Consider the following 15,203-nt stretch of genomic DNA (forward strand, 5'->3'; position numbering starts at 1 on the left):
ATGGTCACAGTGGCTAGTTTAAGTACGTTTGCCCCATAGAAATCCACTGATGTTCAGTGAGTCCCTTTGATACATATTTAGACCTTCATAATTTTCAGGGTGCATGAGTGTTACATCTCCATCTCATCCTAAACATTTTACCAACATGTAAAAGGCATACGTCCACAAGATTTTGATTTGTTTAATTTTAATTGAAACTTGTTTTTTTCTGAATAAATGTGTGAGATGGCCCTCGGGCCTCTAAATCCACGTCCAGGTTTGGGTGACTACTTGGATTAGGGGAGTATTATTTAGAGCAATGTTTGTCACTTTGGTTAATTGCTAAACTCAGGCCGTTTTTGTTCAGTCTTTTTCTAACTGAGCTTTCACATTTAACATGCTAACTGAAGCCTGTAGAGTCTGAGCTGTAGCTCTTTTATTTTCTGTATTGTACAGTCTGACTTAGGGGTGGATTTGCTGGGATTGGTGACTGCGTTGCATGTTTTGAATAATCTTCTTCAGAGTAGACTTTTGGTGTAAGCTGATAGTGAATGAAGAAAACTATAAAAAGCTGCTGCGGTTTTAATTTTCCAAGAGAGGTAATGCACATAATGCAGAGACGAGCGCACGGGGGATATCCAAATTCTAGGAAGGCAGCCTGCTGCTGTACACAGGCGGATTCTTCTCAGTCAGAGTTCTTAACAACTTGACTGTTTTCTCAAACCACACACAGAGTGCTGTTTCCATTCTGGGAAGTCTACTCATTGGTGTAGGCAGCTCTTCAAATTATAAGTAGCTATATATGAGCAGCTATATTAGCTTTGACTTATCATATGTTAAATATTATACTTTCCTGGTTTAAAATTTACGATGGCTCAAAATTCAAACCTTACAAATTAAAACCCTGAATCATCACCACCTGTGTGAACTACAAGGGTGCCATCATTTTTCTTTTCAATCCATTAAGTACCACATTTTACACACTGAGCAAGAAAGGAAGTAAGCTCTTCATGGTGACCCCAGAAATTTTAATGTATCACTTTCTAGCATACTACTGACACTGCTCGACATCTTCTTTCTTTTTTTTGCGTGTCCCGTTTGGTTCTTTTGCCATCAGAATTATTGTGTAAAGACAAAGAAAGATGCCCAACAGATTTACTTTACCAAATGGACCATCCCAGCCTTGCCTTAATGATCTATTTGATTCACCTTTGCTTTTGTTGTTTATTTTGTTTTATTTTCACTTGCTAAACATGGGACAGATTTGACTGGGGGAAAGAAAACGGAGAAAGAAAGAGGAAAGGAAAAACAGCGGGGAAGAGGAACGTGATAAAGGACAAAAAAGAAAAACAAACAGACAAAAAAATACATATATCAATCACCTGGATCACCTGTCAGGAAAGAAAAAAGAGAAAACGAGCAAAAAAAAAGAGAGCAATATAATAAATAACATCATCGCGATGATCTATGTGAATATAACAGTAAATACTAAATATTGAATATTATTGTGCAGCACGTAAGATCGACAGCGCACAGTGTGCTTTGAGGTAGGAGCCAGAGTGACGGGGGGGGGGGGGGGGGGTGTCACTGCTCGACATCTCACAGTACAGTATAAGAGTCCCGCCACAAGGAGACACTAAAGGCTTTCAAACCAACAGTTTCTGCTTCCAAAGTGGCGCCAGCCGTCACCACCGATCATCGTACTTATGTAACATAAACTGTGGATGCATGTTTAAGTTGATACATCACTTAAAGCCACCACTGTTCAGGCATCACATCTGTCCATTAGGTTTCCCTTTCATACTCAACATTTTTATCCCTGGGTACTAACTTTTTTGTTTTTGCTGACTGTTTATTTATTTGTTTGTTTGTCTAATGCTCTTGTTGCACTGCTAAATAGGCAGTAGCCAACATGATTTATAAAGGGATTATAAAATCTAAGAAATTACTGCATTATTTTACTCTTATTAAACTCACTTTCCTAAAAACTGATTGCAGCTTCTACTTTGTGATGTCAATGTTATGTCTCTAAATTATTTCATATCATTCATGGGAGATATGCTTGACAAATGATAAGTTAACAAGTCACTGCTACCAGCCTAATCAATTCATTGGGGCGACCTGCGTGTTGTGCTGCATTGTCTGATTTGGTCATAGTGTGTAAACACCTCTAGAGGCCACTGTTGTATAGCTGCTGCAAACTGAACGTGCCCGTACCAGAGGTTATACTTAAAATGGCAGCTGCCAGGAAGTCTCTTTGGACATTTGTGTTCGCCCTTTATGAAATAGATATGTTGTATTACAAGGTACTAATGCACCCTTGCATTGGTAAAATAAATTCTACTAGAATAGCTGATACTCCCTTACAGAAGATTTATTTTGACCTTTCTAAAGCCTTCTTTAAAATTTAGAAAATAAAATGAAAACAGGCATATCAAAAAAAGCCTACTAGAAATACTTCTCTGCATTACATCCTAACACTTGGTTAAATCCTAATATGTAATTCTGGTTTAATAGTTTATTTCACTAAATGTGATTATGCACTAAAAAAGAACATGTTGGGTTTACTTAATTCAATAGTGGACACTGGTTGCACACAGATGTTTTGCTTTGGCAGGAGCTTAAACAACTGAGGTGAAGTTATTCATATTCAATAAACCTGTGCAATTTGTGTTGATAAAATATGATTGAAACAAAATATCCAATTTGAGCTCCTGGATATTTTAATTCTTCACAAATTTCACACTTTATTCCAACACTATTCAGTGACTTTTACCCAAATACTATTTGGTCACTGAAATACTATGTTATCTTCAAATGACATGTTGGTATTATATTCTAAATACACAATTTTCCAGTGAAGGCCTTACAACAGATTGTATTGTTCTCTTCCAAGATGGTTGCCAGCATCCACTAGTAACCTTTCAAAACAAAAACAGTAATTTCACTATAGTGACAGTAGGTGAATCAGCGGTCTGAAACACACGGCCCGGGGCCGACTTGCGTGAGGCCCACATCACCCCTACTTGCCACCCGTACTGTTGACGTGAGGAAATATTGTGCATTTTGGTCCTTGAAGTTACTTTTTGTTACGGGGGATTTTGTTGTTGAGTGCAATGTGAAAATAACTTTTATAAAAAGCAAAAAATTATTTAATATGAAGGCAATATGAGCAGAGAGTAAAACCATGTTGAGGGATTGGCTGTGTTAGTTCAGTGAGAGGTATTTGTAAAGAAAACAATTTTCACTAGTAGACATAAATGTACACTTATGTCTGCATTTTTATTTTGTTAAATAAAACAAAAATTATAGCAAAGTGCTGCCACATGTCTGAGTGCCAATTCTTTTTTTATTCAATGAAAGGTTTTAGTTAATTAAGATTGAGGAAAAAGAATTTGCATTCACATTTGCAGTTTTGCCTTGTTATACAATATTTGAAAATTAAAACAAAACACTACATTTTCTGAAATATTAGTGAGTTTTTTCTTGTTTAAAGACAAACGTTTTTATACTACTTGAACACTAAAGTGACCCTCCAATGTGATGACAGTGCCAGCAGTGGCCCACAGCTCATTTAATGCTTTCTCCTAATTGGCTCATAATGGTCTCTCATATGTATGAACTATGTAGGCTATCTCTATTTTAAAATAATGGGTGGGCAATGAGAGCATCTCCTCGATGTGTACAACAGGACAACAGGGAATACAGAGAACTGACTGAGGACTTTGTCAACTGGTGCCAGCAGAACCACTTCCAGATCAACACTCCGAAAACCAAGGAGCAGGTAGTGGACTCCACCTACACCAGTGAACATCCAGAGAATGGGCATTAAGATAGCTGACTCATATAAGTGATCTGATTAATAAACGGATCTGGAGTAACAACAGAGTGTACATCTACACAAAAGGATAAAGACGGTTGTATTTGCAACAGAGAAGTCTTTTGGAAGGGAGCAGGGAGAGCTCCTGAAGACCTCAGACGCTGTGGTGGTATTGTCCATGTTTTATGGTGTGGTCTGCTGGGGATAGGAAGAAACTGAACAGGTTCATCAAGAAAACTAGCTCTGTTCTGGGATGTCCTCTTGACCCAGTGGAGGTAGTTATCCCTGTCAGATAACAGCTCCCACCCCATACAGGTCACCCTTCAGTGACAGGCCGTGTTCCAAGTGGACATTTTGGAGGCCTTTCCCTCCAGCTGCTGTCAGACTGTACACTGCACAACAGCAATGAATGTACACCACATATTCACACACTGGGGTCTTTGCATATCAGTGTGCAATACCTGTTAATACCTATTAACACCCAACCACTGCACTATGAAATGACCACGCCAAGCAAACAAACAATGTTTGGGTGCTGCAGATGGAAACGGACCATAGCTTCATGGTGAAATTCCTCACAAAGAGCAGAATCTACCTTGTCCTTTAAAGTTTTTATGGCCACCACTTGGGTCTGCTCACCAGGTACTGTGCCATATAGGTGGCCCTTGTACACCTTGCCAAACCGGTCCTCACCGAGCCCCTCCATAAATCGCACTGCTGACATGTTAATCTCACGCAGCTTCGCCTGCAGCCATGAAACAATAAATACATGTCACCAAAGACTCTGGCCACCAGAATTCAACAATACTTAAACAAATGTATGTAAATCACATTTACTGTGACCATATTTAATGTTACCTTGTTATTATTATTGCTACCTGTTGTTTTTGATGATTCGGGGGCGACAGCTCCGTGTCCTGGGAGGGTGAGCTGCTGAGCTGGGAACGAGGTGGTGTGTCATTTGAAGCCTTATGTTTATTGCGACACAAGCAAACCAGAAAGAAGAGGCAAGCGATAACCAATGGGATGGCAACTGCAGGTATTAAAATAAACAGGATCTCCTTCCTGGGGTTTTCTTGTGTTTCATTCTTCTTCTAATAGTAATCTGTATTATTACATCATATATAAGTATATGTATGTATGTAGATATATATAGATAGATGGCTATGGATATAGATAAATAGACTTACATATATAAGTACTTATCTATTTCTTAGTCTATATTTCTTCTATTTTTGCATAGCATTATTGCTGTTAGGTATGCTGTGTGTGTTCATTTGTTCCTGCCTTGTGTACTCTGCTGCAGTAACAATTTGAATTTCCCAACTCTGGGACTAACAAAGGTTTTCTTATCTGAAATGTATCTAAACCCAGCTGCTATCTGGCTACATTTTCTGCTGAGCATCCAAATCACACTGAAGTTTACACACTGTATAATGCCTGATTTCTTGTAAATATTTAGCGATGGCCTTATGAAATATATTTTGATAAAATGTTTATCAGGCCACAGTGAACAATGGAAAATAAACAAAATTAAAACAAATAATTAAAAACACTGAAAAACACTCAAAAATATATATTTTTAGAGATGTCTTAACCTGGTTATGCTGTACCATCCAGACGTGTATGTGCGCCGGACCCGCGTGATTTGAGACTTCCTGCCATCTTTAGCAGGTAATAAACTCCCGCCAAAGCAAAAAGTTGCTCTGAGTGAATTCAGTCGTTGTTAATGAGTAAATTTTTAGTGTTTTTATTTGGATTGTTTTCTGGTTGTTTGTTGCACACGGACATGTTCACAGACGTGTTTTCGTGAGCAACACTGTTCATACTCCGAGACCGTAGCGGGAAACTGTTGGTTGCCTAGCAGCAGTTAACGAAAAGACCGGAAGTGACTGTGCTTCAACTAGAAAACTTTTGCGTTTATCCTCTTTTTCCCGAGTATCAGACAAACTCGTTTAGCAGCGTGCTTTACCTTTGAGTTAGCTGAACTTCTGGTGGTTTGTTGGTGGATTTAAGGAGGTTAAATGGATGAAAAAAAAGTTATCTTTCAGCTAGCTCTTGTTGCGCAGATACAGCAATGCATGATGGGAAATTCTCCCGGTATTTGTAAAGCTAAATAACCTTATGGGGCTCTGTTGGAAACTGCTTCATGTGTATATATAAATAGTGTGTAGTCCCAGCTTCCTACAGGCTGTGTTTGTGTTGATTTTGAGATTGTGAGCACCGTGAGTGTGCAGGGTTTGTGTGTGAAAGACTGCCCCATGCGTGAGCTAAGGAATTCATACTTACCTGGTAGGAGAGATACCATGATCACGAAGGTGGTTCTCTCAGGACGAGGTTCAGCCATTGCACTCTGGCTTTGCTGACAGCCTGCGAATTCCCCAAATGTGGGAATCTCGACTACATAATTTCTGGTAGTGGGGACTGCGTTCGCGCTCTCCCCTCATCATATGTTGAAAGAAAAATCAGTGGGAATGTTTGCGCTTATTTTCAATGACGACGTCATGCGATCTTCTGGCTTCCTAACTACAGTTTTATCAGTGAGGCCAGGGTGAGGAGGAGGGGATTCTGTCTTATTTAAAAAAAGTCTGTGCAGCATTTGGGAGGCCTGTAAACATTAACAAACACAACTTTGGATGGGGCCTTCAGCTGTAAAGCCACATATTCAAAAGACTGAAAACTTCCAGGAGACAGCTGCTTACATTGAAATGATTCATTAATGACCTCAGTGAACTGCTGTCTGTGATCTGTGTTGATTTCGACTGTGTAATTATTGTTGGGGATTTTAACATCCATGTGGACAACCCTCAGGACAAAGGGACTAAAGACCTGAGTAACACTCTGGGCAACTTTGGGCTGACTCAGCATGTAACAGAGGCCACACATAATAGAGGACACACTCTTGACCTACTGATCTCCAAGCCTGAGCATTTCAAACATTGCTGTGTCTGATGTGGGCTTATCTGATCATTACTGTGTTTTCTTTGAAAGTAAAATCTCAGCCCACACAAATATATCAACAGCAGTGATCACAAAACGGTGTATAACTGAAGACAGTAGTGAGATCTTTAACCAGGTCTTCCCATTAACACCTGACCTGTCCAAAGGTTCAGTCAATGAGCTCGTCAATAGCTTTAATGCAAAACTGTTAAATGTAATGGACACTATTGCCCCCATTAAGGTGAAGGTTATCTCTGGAAGGAAAAAGTCTCCATGGAGAAACTCCACACTAGTGAAAAATGAAAAAAGAGAGTGTAGGAAAGCTGAGCGCAGATGGAGAAAAACAAACCTCCAGGTTCACTATGACATCTATAAAGAGAAACTTCACAATTATAATTTACAACTGAGGAGTGCAAGAAGGTCCTACTTCTCTGACATCATCACTAAAAACAGCCATAATGCTCGGGTCTTATTTTCTACAGTTGACAGGCTAACAAACCCTCCTGTGCCAGTGGCAGCTGAACTTCATTCAACCATGGCCTGCAATGACTTTGCCAAATTCTTCACAGACAAAATCCAAAAGATTAGACAAGCAGTTGGTACATCAACAGCAGATCCAGGATATGTACTGTGTCCACTGAAAAACTGTTTAAACACCATCAAAGAGTTTCACCCGATTAACAGCAAAGACCTGGAGGACATCTTAGGTCAACTGAACTCCTCCTCTTGCTGTTTAGATGTCCTGCCAACAAGTTTTTTCAAAAAGGTCTCAAAGACTTTAGAGTCAGACCTGTTACAGATCGTCGACTTTTCCTTAATGTCAGGTGTGTTTCCAGAACCACTAAAAACTGCTGTAATCAAACCTATACTGAAAAAGGACAATCTTGACAAGACACAAATGAAAAACTACAGGCCGATCTCAAATCTCCCATTTTTAAGTAAGATCATTGAAAAAGCAGTTTCTCAACAGCTCAATTACTTCTTAAAACAGAATAACTGCTATGATGCCTTCCAGTCAGGTTTTAGACAGAACCACAGCACTGAAACCGCTCTGACCAAAGTGTTTAATGACATATGTCTGAACACAGACAGTGGAAAAATGCCAGTCTTAGTTTTACTGGATCTCAGTGCAGCATTTGATACAGTTGACCACAACATATTACTCAAACGACTGGAGAACTGGGCAGGTCTTTCAGGAACTGTACTAAACTGGTTCAAAACATACGTAGAAAACAGGAAATACTTTGTATCAATAGGTAACTTCACATCTGAGCAGACAAGTATCACATGTGGAGTTCCCCAAGGTTCCATCTTGGGACCCCCTCTGTTTAACATTTACATGCTCCCACTGGCACAGATTATAAAGAACAACAAAATAAACTATCACAGCTATGCAGATGACACACAAATATATATCACAATGTCACCAGGAGACCGAGGCCCTGTACAGGCTCTTGGTAAATGCATTGAGGAAATTAATGACTGGTTGTGCCACAATTTTCTCCAACTAAACAAAAACAAAACTGAGGTAATAGTCTTTGGCGCCAAAGAAAAACGATTACAGGTCACCAGAGAACTTCAATCTATACACCTAAAAACCACAAACCAGGCGAGAAATTTGGGTGTAGTGATGGATGCAGACCTAAACTTAGAAAAACACATTAAGACAATAACAAAGTCAGCTTACTATCACCTCAAGAATATTTCAAGGATAAAAGATCTGATGTCTCAACAGGACCTGGAAAAACTAGTCCATGCATTCATCTTTAGTAGGCTTGATTACTGTAACAGCATCTTTACAGGTCTACCTAAAAAATCAGTCAGACAACTACAGCTCATTCAGAACTCTGTTGCTCGAGTCCTCACTAAGACCAAAAAAGTGGACCACATCAGTCCAGCTCTGAGGTCTTTACACTGGCTGCCTGTCCGTCAGAGGATAGACTTTAAAGTTCTGATGCTGGCCTATAAAGCTCTGAATGGTTTAGGACCAAAATACATCAGTGACCTCCTGACCCAGTATGAACCTTCCAGATCCCTCAGGTCATCTGGATCTGGTCTTTTATCAGTTCCTAGAGTCAGAACCAGACACAGAGAAGCTGCATTCAGCTTTTATGCTCCTTATATCTGGAACAAACTCCCAGAAAGCCTCAGATCAGCTGAAACACTCAGTTTATTTAAATCCAGGTTGAAGACTCACCTATTCTCAGCTGCATTTGAATAAAGCACCAAATCCACACTTTTAAGCTTAAATTTCAAAACTTACATTAACTACTGATCTTATCTATTTCTGATTTTATCTGTTTTGATTTTATATACTGTTTTGTTTGTTTGTTAATTAGTTAAGCTTAAATTTCAAAACTTACATTAACTACTGATTTTATCTACTGTTCTGATTTTATCTGTTTTGATTTTACATACTGCTTTGTTTGTTTGTTTGTTTGTTTGTTTGTTAAGTGGGTTAGAGCTCTGGGTAGCTCCCCAGCTGGGTCTAGAGAGTATTTTAAATTCAGGGAATTTAAAATAGAAAGTAGCTCGTACACAGAAGGACTGGTAGCTCCCCTTACGATAAGGGTTCAGATCGCGCGAACAGGTGTGAAATGTGTGTGTTTAGTTAGTTTGTTTATTTGCTTGTTTTAATCAATTTTAAATCATACTTTTTATTTGTTTTTGTTTCTAATGTCTCTGTAAAGCACTTTGAATCACCTTGTTGTTGAATTGTGCTATACAAATAAATTTGCCTTGCCTTGCCTTTGTTCAAAATCACTACCCTTTCAGCTTGTTCGTGGCCACCAACAGATTAGGTCTGTTATTTTCATGTTTATTTTGCCATTTTATCTGCATAAAGCTTTTAAGTAACTTCAGTTCTTTTCATAAATATAAAATAATTATTACTTTTTACATTTTTAACCCTTTAAACACCAGTTTGTTTGTCCACTGCGACTAGCTGGAAGACAACCTCAAATCTTGCAATTTTATATAATTGAGTTGCTACTGAAATTTCTTGTATTATTAATAGTAGAGTATGGGTCATGTAATTGATTCACATCAACATTGATTATAATGCATTGTTATTTTTGTGCAGAGAGAGCAAAAACATGAAAACTCCCTCTCAGCTTGTTCGTGGCCAAAAATGGCCACCCCTTGTTTACAACTACAAAATGCTATAAAATTCATATATATTAAGAAAAATTTCCACTTTTTTTTACTTGATTTTTTAGATTAGCATCAGTGCTGTTCATGAAAATCAAAATTTCATTCAAATTCAGAATTCTAACCCTTTAAATACCAGTTAGATCACATAATCCTAGGAACTCATAAATGGAAAAAATCACAAAACCCCAATTTTTTTCCAAATAAAACATGCAAACTGAATTATTTTCTAACCATGATGGAGGTTAGATGCATAGCAATAATTAAAAGTATCAATGAGTTTTATGTATCTTTGTTTTTTTTTTGTGCAGTAACAGAAAAACAAAAAAACTCCCTCTCAGCTTGTTCGTGGCCAAAAATGGCCACCCCTGTTTACGTTTACAAAATACTATAAAATTAATATATATTAAAACATTTTTCTACTTTCATTGACTTGACATTTCACACCTGAGCCTCAACTCTCGTGGCCCGGTACCAAAGGACTCACGGACCGGGGGTTGGGGACCGCTGATCCAGATGAAGACGTGAGCCAAAGATCCTTTAAGTTTCATCTGATGAACTTACCTTTTCCTACATATGAAAAATGATGTGGTGTGAAGTAAATCGGGTTTGTATATATGTAGCCTCAGATGAGCATGAAATTTCATTTTTGACCTGCTTAATAGCAGTCTCAAATATTAAAGTCTTGGTGTTACAAAATCAATTGACATGTGCAGCAACTGAAATAAGACACCAAAGGCCACTCTTAATACAGACAGAAGTCGGGTAGTCAAAAATCTCTTATTCTGCTTTTTGTATTCTGAACTTCTTGAGTGGACAGCCAACAATCCTACAAATAGACTAGAGGATGTGCCTGAAATGTTTGTTAAAACAAATAACTGGACCTTACTTGTTAAGCTCAATGTTCTGACTGTCACATGGAGTCTTTCAGGTTGTTTTACGTTTACTATCACAAATGAATGTTTTTTTCCCCTAATGAATATACATTTTAGGTCTAAAGTGTCTAAAATCTGCAGTTTTGGAATTTTTCATGTGGGATGACAAAATTAAAAAACACTCCAAAAAAACACTCCAAAAAAACCAAGTGATACATGTCATGAAGGACTGACATAATTTGATTCATAAGACTTTATTTGATATTCACACACACCATATTAACGGTTTCAGATAGTTCATCAGCCATATTGATCAGTCTAAGGCAGGTGGTTTTGTATGCTGAATAAAAATCCTGTCGACAAACGTCAAATGTTACGTACGGTTCAAAATGACTCCCGTACAAGACTGTAGTAAGGTCTACTATTGACCAGTAAGAAACCACCACACTCACACTGCAATGGGGTCCACAAGATTTAGTTTTCTTCGTCCAAGTCAGACTACAGGCTGAGGACACAACTCCGGCCTGGAATCCAAGGCCCAAAGCCATGAACTTCTTCTTTTTGCATGTTGTTGTAAGTTAAAATCCTAATAAAACATCTAATTATATATTTACCTGCTGACTGCAAAACAGCCACCACACTTCTGGCTGTCACTTCTCCTCCATTAGAAGCTGCAGCAGACGACATCATTCCTGCAGCGCAGGAGCCTGCAGCTATTCCAGCTGAGTTGAAACCTGCAGCTCCCAGAAGAGCAGGAGCAGTGACTACAGCACCTACTGCAGGAAGACAAGACATGTATCAGACATGGATTGGGCTTTGATTCAAATTAGTTAAAGATAAATAAACTGCTTACTTGCTCCTGCAGCAGTACACACAGCTGTCACTATAACACAACATAAGAACACACATTAACATCTAACTGGGCCATAGCTCAGCACACAGCTGATCAAGGATTTAGATCAAGTAACTGAGCTACAGAGAAGACGGGGAGGCTCTACGCTACGATGGAGTTTTAGAGCCACAAGAAAAAAGTTGTTGATATGGACATTACTGTCCCACAACAAACTGCTATAATTACTGTTTCTGCTACAAAATTCCTTATTTAGATGAGTTAGTGAAACAAATTGATCAGCCATTGTGTGATACAACATTCAACCTCTTTATTGCACGAGGATGTAACCATCGATAACCTTGCATCTGTCCATTAGATCGTGGCTCAAGAGTTGGCAGTTTGTCTTGTAATTGGAAGGTTGCCGGTTCAAGCCACGGCTCGGACAGTCTTGGTCGTTGTGTCCTTGGGCAAGACACTTCACCTACCGCCTACTAGTAGAGGCCAGAGGGCCCGATGGCGTGATATGGCAGCCTCGCTTCTGTCGGCCTGCCTCAGGGCAGCTGTGGCTACAACTGTAGCTTGCCTCCACTAGTGTGTGAATGTGAGAGTGAATGAATAGTGGAATTGTAAAGCGCTTTGAGGGTCTTGAAAAGCGCTATATAAATGCAATCCATTATTATTATTACCAGCCCTTTTTTGGTACAACCTAATACTTATCACCACACTGCGTTTATGAGCTAAAACCAGGGAGTTTTAGCTCATGAGCTAAAACTCCTGTGAAAAGCATTTTAAAGTTGTGTTCTGGTTATTTTAGCTCATGTTTCCTTCTTGCTAAAACCAATTCTGAAGTACGGTTTCACCAACTCAGATGATATACAGTAGCAACCATGGCAGCTTGCCTTGAGACAGCTGTAATCTCCACATTTTGACTTTATTCTCAAAATGATCGATAATACCTTTCTTAACTTTGCCCTAATACTACATCGTATTATCCTCACTGCAGCACAGTTACATGTAATTGTTTCAGGAAGAAACACTTGGTTACTGATCATCAGGATGCTTCACAATGAATACATGTATTGATATGTATTTATGAGTTTTAGAGACAAAAATAAATAAATAAATAAGCAAATAGGTTTGTTACCTGCCCGGCTGTGATGGCTAAGGCTGTCACTGAAACACAAGAAAGAAAATAAAAGATCTCACCACAGCTCAGTCTGGAATAATTAAGACATTTTCTGTAATGCTAGAATCATCAACTCATATAATGTAGAGATGATCTGAAAAAGGCAGCTGTACTCACACTGTATATACATAACACTATTTATACCAATTCCATGTGCAATACTCAACTGTATATACATAACACTATTTATTACATATTACTTACGTCTTGTATATTGTACATTTTATATATATATATGTTTTTCCTCATGTTAATACTGTCCATATGTACATAGCGCTGCAGAACTGTACCCCCCCCCCCCCCCCCCCCCCCCAGCATGTTTACACTGAGTATGAGATGCTCTGTACAACTGTATAGTGACAATAAAGGCATTCTATTCTATTCTATTCTATTCTATTCTATTCTATAGACCCATTGTTCCACTCAGGATGAGGAACCTAAGATTGGACTGTGTCTTAAACAGAAGTGAGCATCAGCTGTTACTTCCTGGATAATGAAACTGAATGGGCGTCACTGGGTCTATGAAGTAAATAAACTTCCTTTAGTCATCATAGAACAAGTGATTGTGAGGCTGGATCTCAGGAGGTTTGACATAGTTATTTATTTTATTTATTTTATGTTTTTTATTATGTATTTCACACACATGTGTTATTTCAAGGATTGTTCTTTCTATTTTAATCCTTATGTTAAATCAACTGCTTAAAATAAACACAAACAAAAAGGAGGTTATGATACGGAGCGTGTTTGAATGTTATTTGGGTCACTGAAAATGTGTCTGCATTATGTGTGTCCATTCTTTGGGGTGTGGTATGCAACAGAAGAAAGACCGCAGGTACCAATTAGTGTAGAATTTCCTCACATACTTGAGTCATACCTTGATTCTGGTTTAATCTTGTTAAGAAAAATAGTGAGAAACAGAAATGGAAATAAAATGGGTGAGTAAGGCTTATCACAGCAGACACAAGAGCAGAAGGTGAGAGGAGTTATAAAAACAACCAACGTTTGAGAAGCCCTGGACAGGAGATCCTATGAAATGGCAGCACTGGAGATCATGACAAGACACACGTTCAGGAAAGTTTATTATACTGCATTTAATCCCAGTCATTTTCAGAGAGAGATTAAAGGTTGAAGACTGATTTATAACAAGTCCCCACACAAACATAGATAAAGCACTAAAAGTGCCTCACTGACGAGCAAGAAGTGCAATAAATAACTGAGAAGTGATACATGCTGTATGGGCGTCGCACATATGACGAGTTAGGAGTGAGAACGTGTTGATCTGCAGGGAAGCAGGAGACTGTTGTTATAGAGTGGATTGAGGATTTTTATTCTTTATTTCTATTTTTCAAGACTTTGTGAATTGTCTTTTTTTTAAATAACTTGGCTTACCCTTTTTGGTTTTGTTAATATTGGCAATAGTGTGAAGTACTATTGTTGGGTTAGAATATATTTATTATATAGGTCATCCAGTTAAGGTAAATGTCATGTTTTGAATTGTTAGAATCTGATGAGCATTATTTTATTTTATTTTTTGTTGTTTTGTTTTTCTGTTTTCCCCCTGAGAGATTACCACCTTAACGTGGTCAGGCGATGTGATGGCTGCAGTTACAGCCACACAGTGGTAATATCAGTGTAGAGGCTTACACACAACACTGCATTCACATTGGTCTTTCTTTAAATATAAGGTTTAATTTACAGGATAATAAATAACTGGTTTTGGTCTCAGTTAGGTTTTTGTGTGCTTTACCCCTTTTTGTGATTTTTGTGGGCTGATCAGCCACTATTTAAGTTTCCCCCGTTGTCTTCTTTAGTGAGGTCAGTTTGTTTGAGGTATCAGTATTGGTTGTTGTTAACTTTGAGTAGAGTTCTGTTATTTTGACCTCTTTTATGGGCACATATGATTTTTTTTTTTTGTATAATTTAACCAACTATGTTGTTGGGTTAAGTTAAAAAAAAATGGGGGGTGGGGGGGGCTGTACTGCGGTGGCCCTGAGAGGCCAAATGCAAACCATCAAAAAGGAAAGTTATGAGTTTAATGTTAAAATACGAGAGCGTTTCTCTCGTATCTGTCCTGATACTGCTATTTCATCTGCTATAAACAATAACCATACACTATTATTGCAATCTATACTACAGCTCAAAAGTCTGTAGAGAATTAGAAATGTCTTATTTTCTGACAACAGTAAAAATCGTTTAGAAGTTTTACTAAATTAATCAGAAGCGTAAAGAAATATAAATAATTAACGGTAACATTTATCATAAATCACAAATGAGATTTAGTGGAATATCTACTTAGTGTTGTTGAGACTCTCCGATTCTTTTTGTCTTGGTAGAGATCACGCAGAGATGTTTCCAAATTTCACACAATCCTTTTATTACCCATTTTCCTTACAGATGCATCTGGAGATCAGCACACTGCAT

General features: G+C 38.3%; 1 non-coding gene across 1 annotated transcript; it reads left to right on the forward strand.

Annotated features, from left to right (window-relative positions):
• Positions 1-6,080: 6,080 nt before the first annotated feature.
• LOC146571376 (U1 spliceosomal RNA) lies at positions 6,081-6,244 on the forward strand. Its single transcript, XR_014893488.1, has one exon. It is a non-coding gene; the product is annotated as a U1 spliceosomal RNA (small nuclear RNA).
• The last annotated feature ends 8,959 nt before the right edge of the window (positions 6,245-15,203 follow it).

This window comes from Mchenga conophoros, linkage group LG7, assembly GCF_057382185.1.
Source record: "Mchenga conophoros isolate Kocher_MC1m ecotype Shallow Benthic linkage group LG7, M_conophoros_male_GT1.1, whole genome shotgun sequence".
Lineage (NCBI taxonomy): Eukaryota > Metazoa > Chordata > Actinopteri > Cichliformes > Cichlidae > Mchenga > Mchenga conophoros.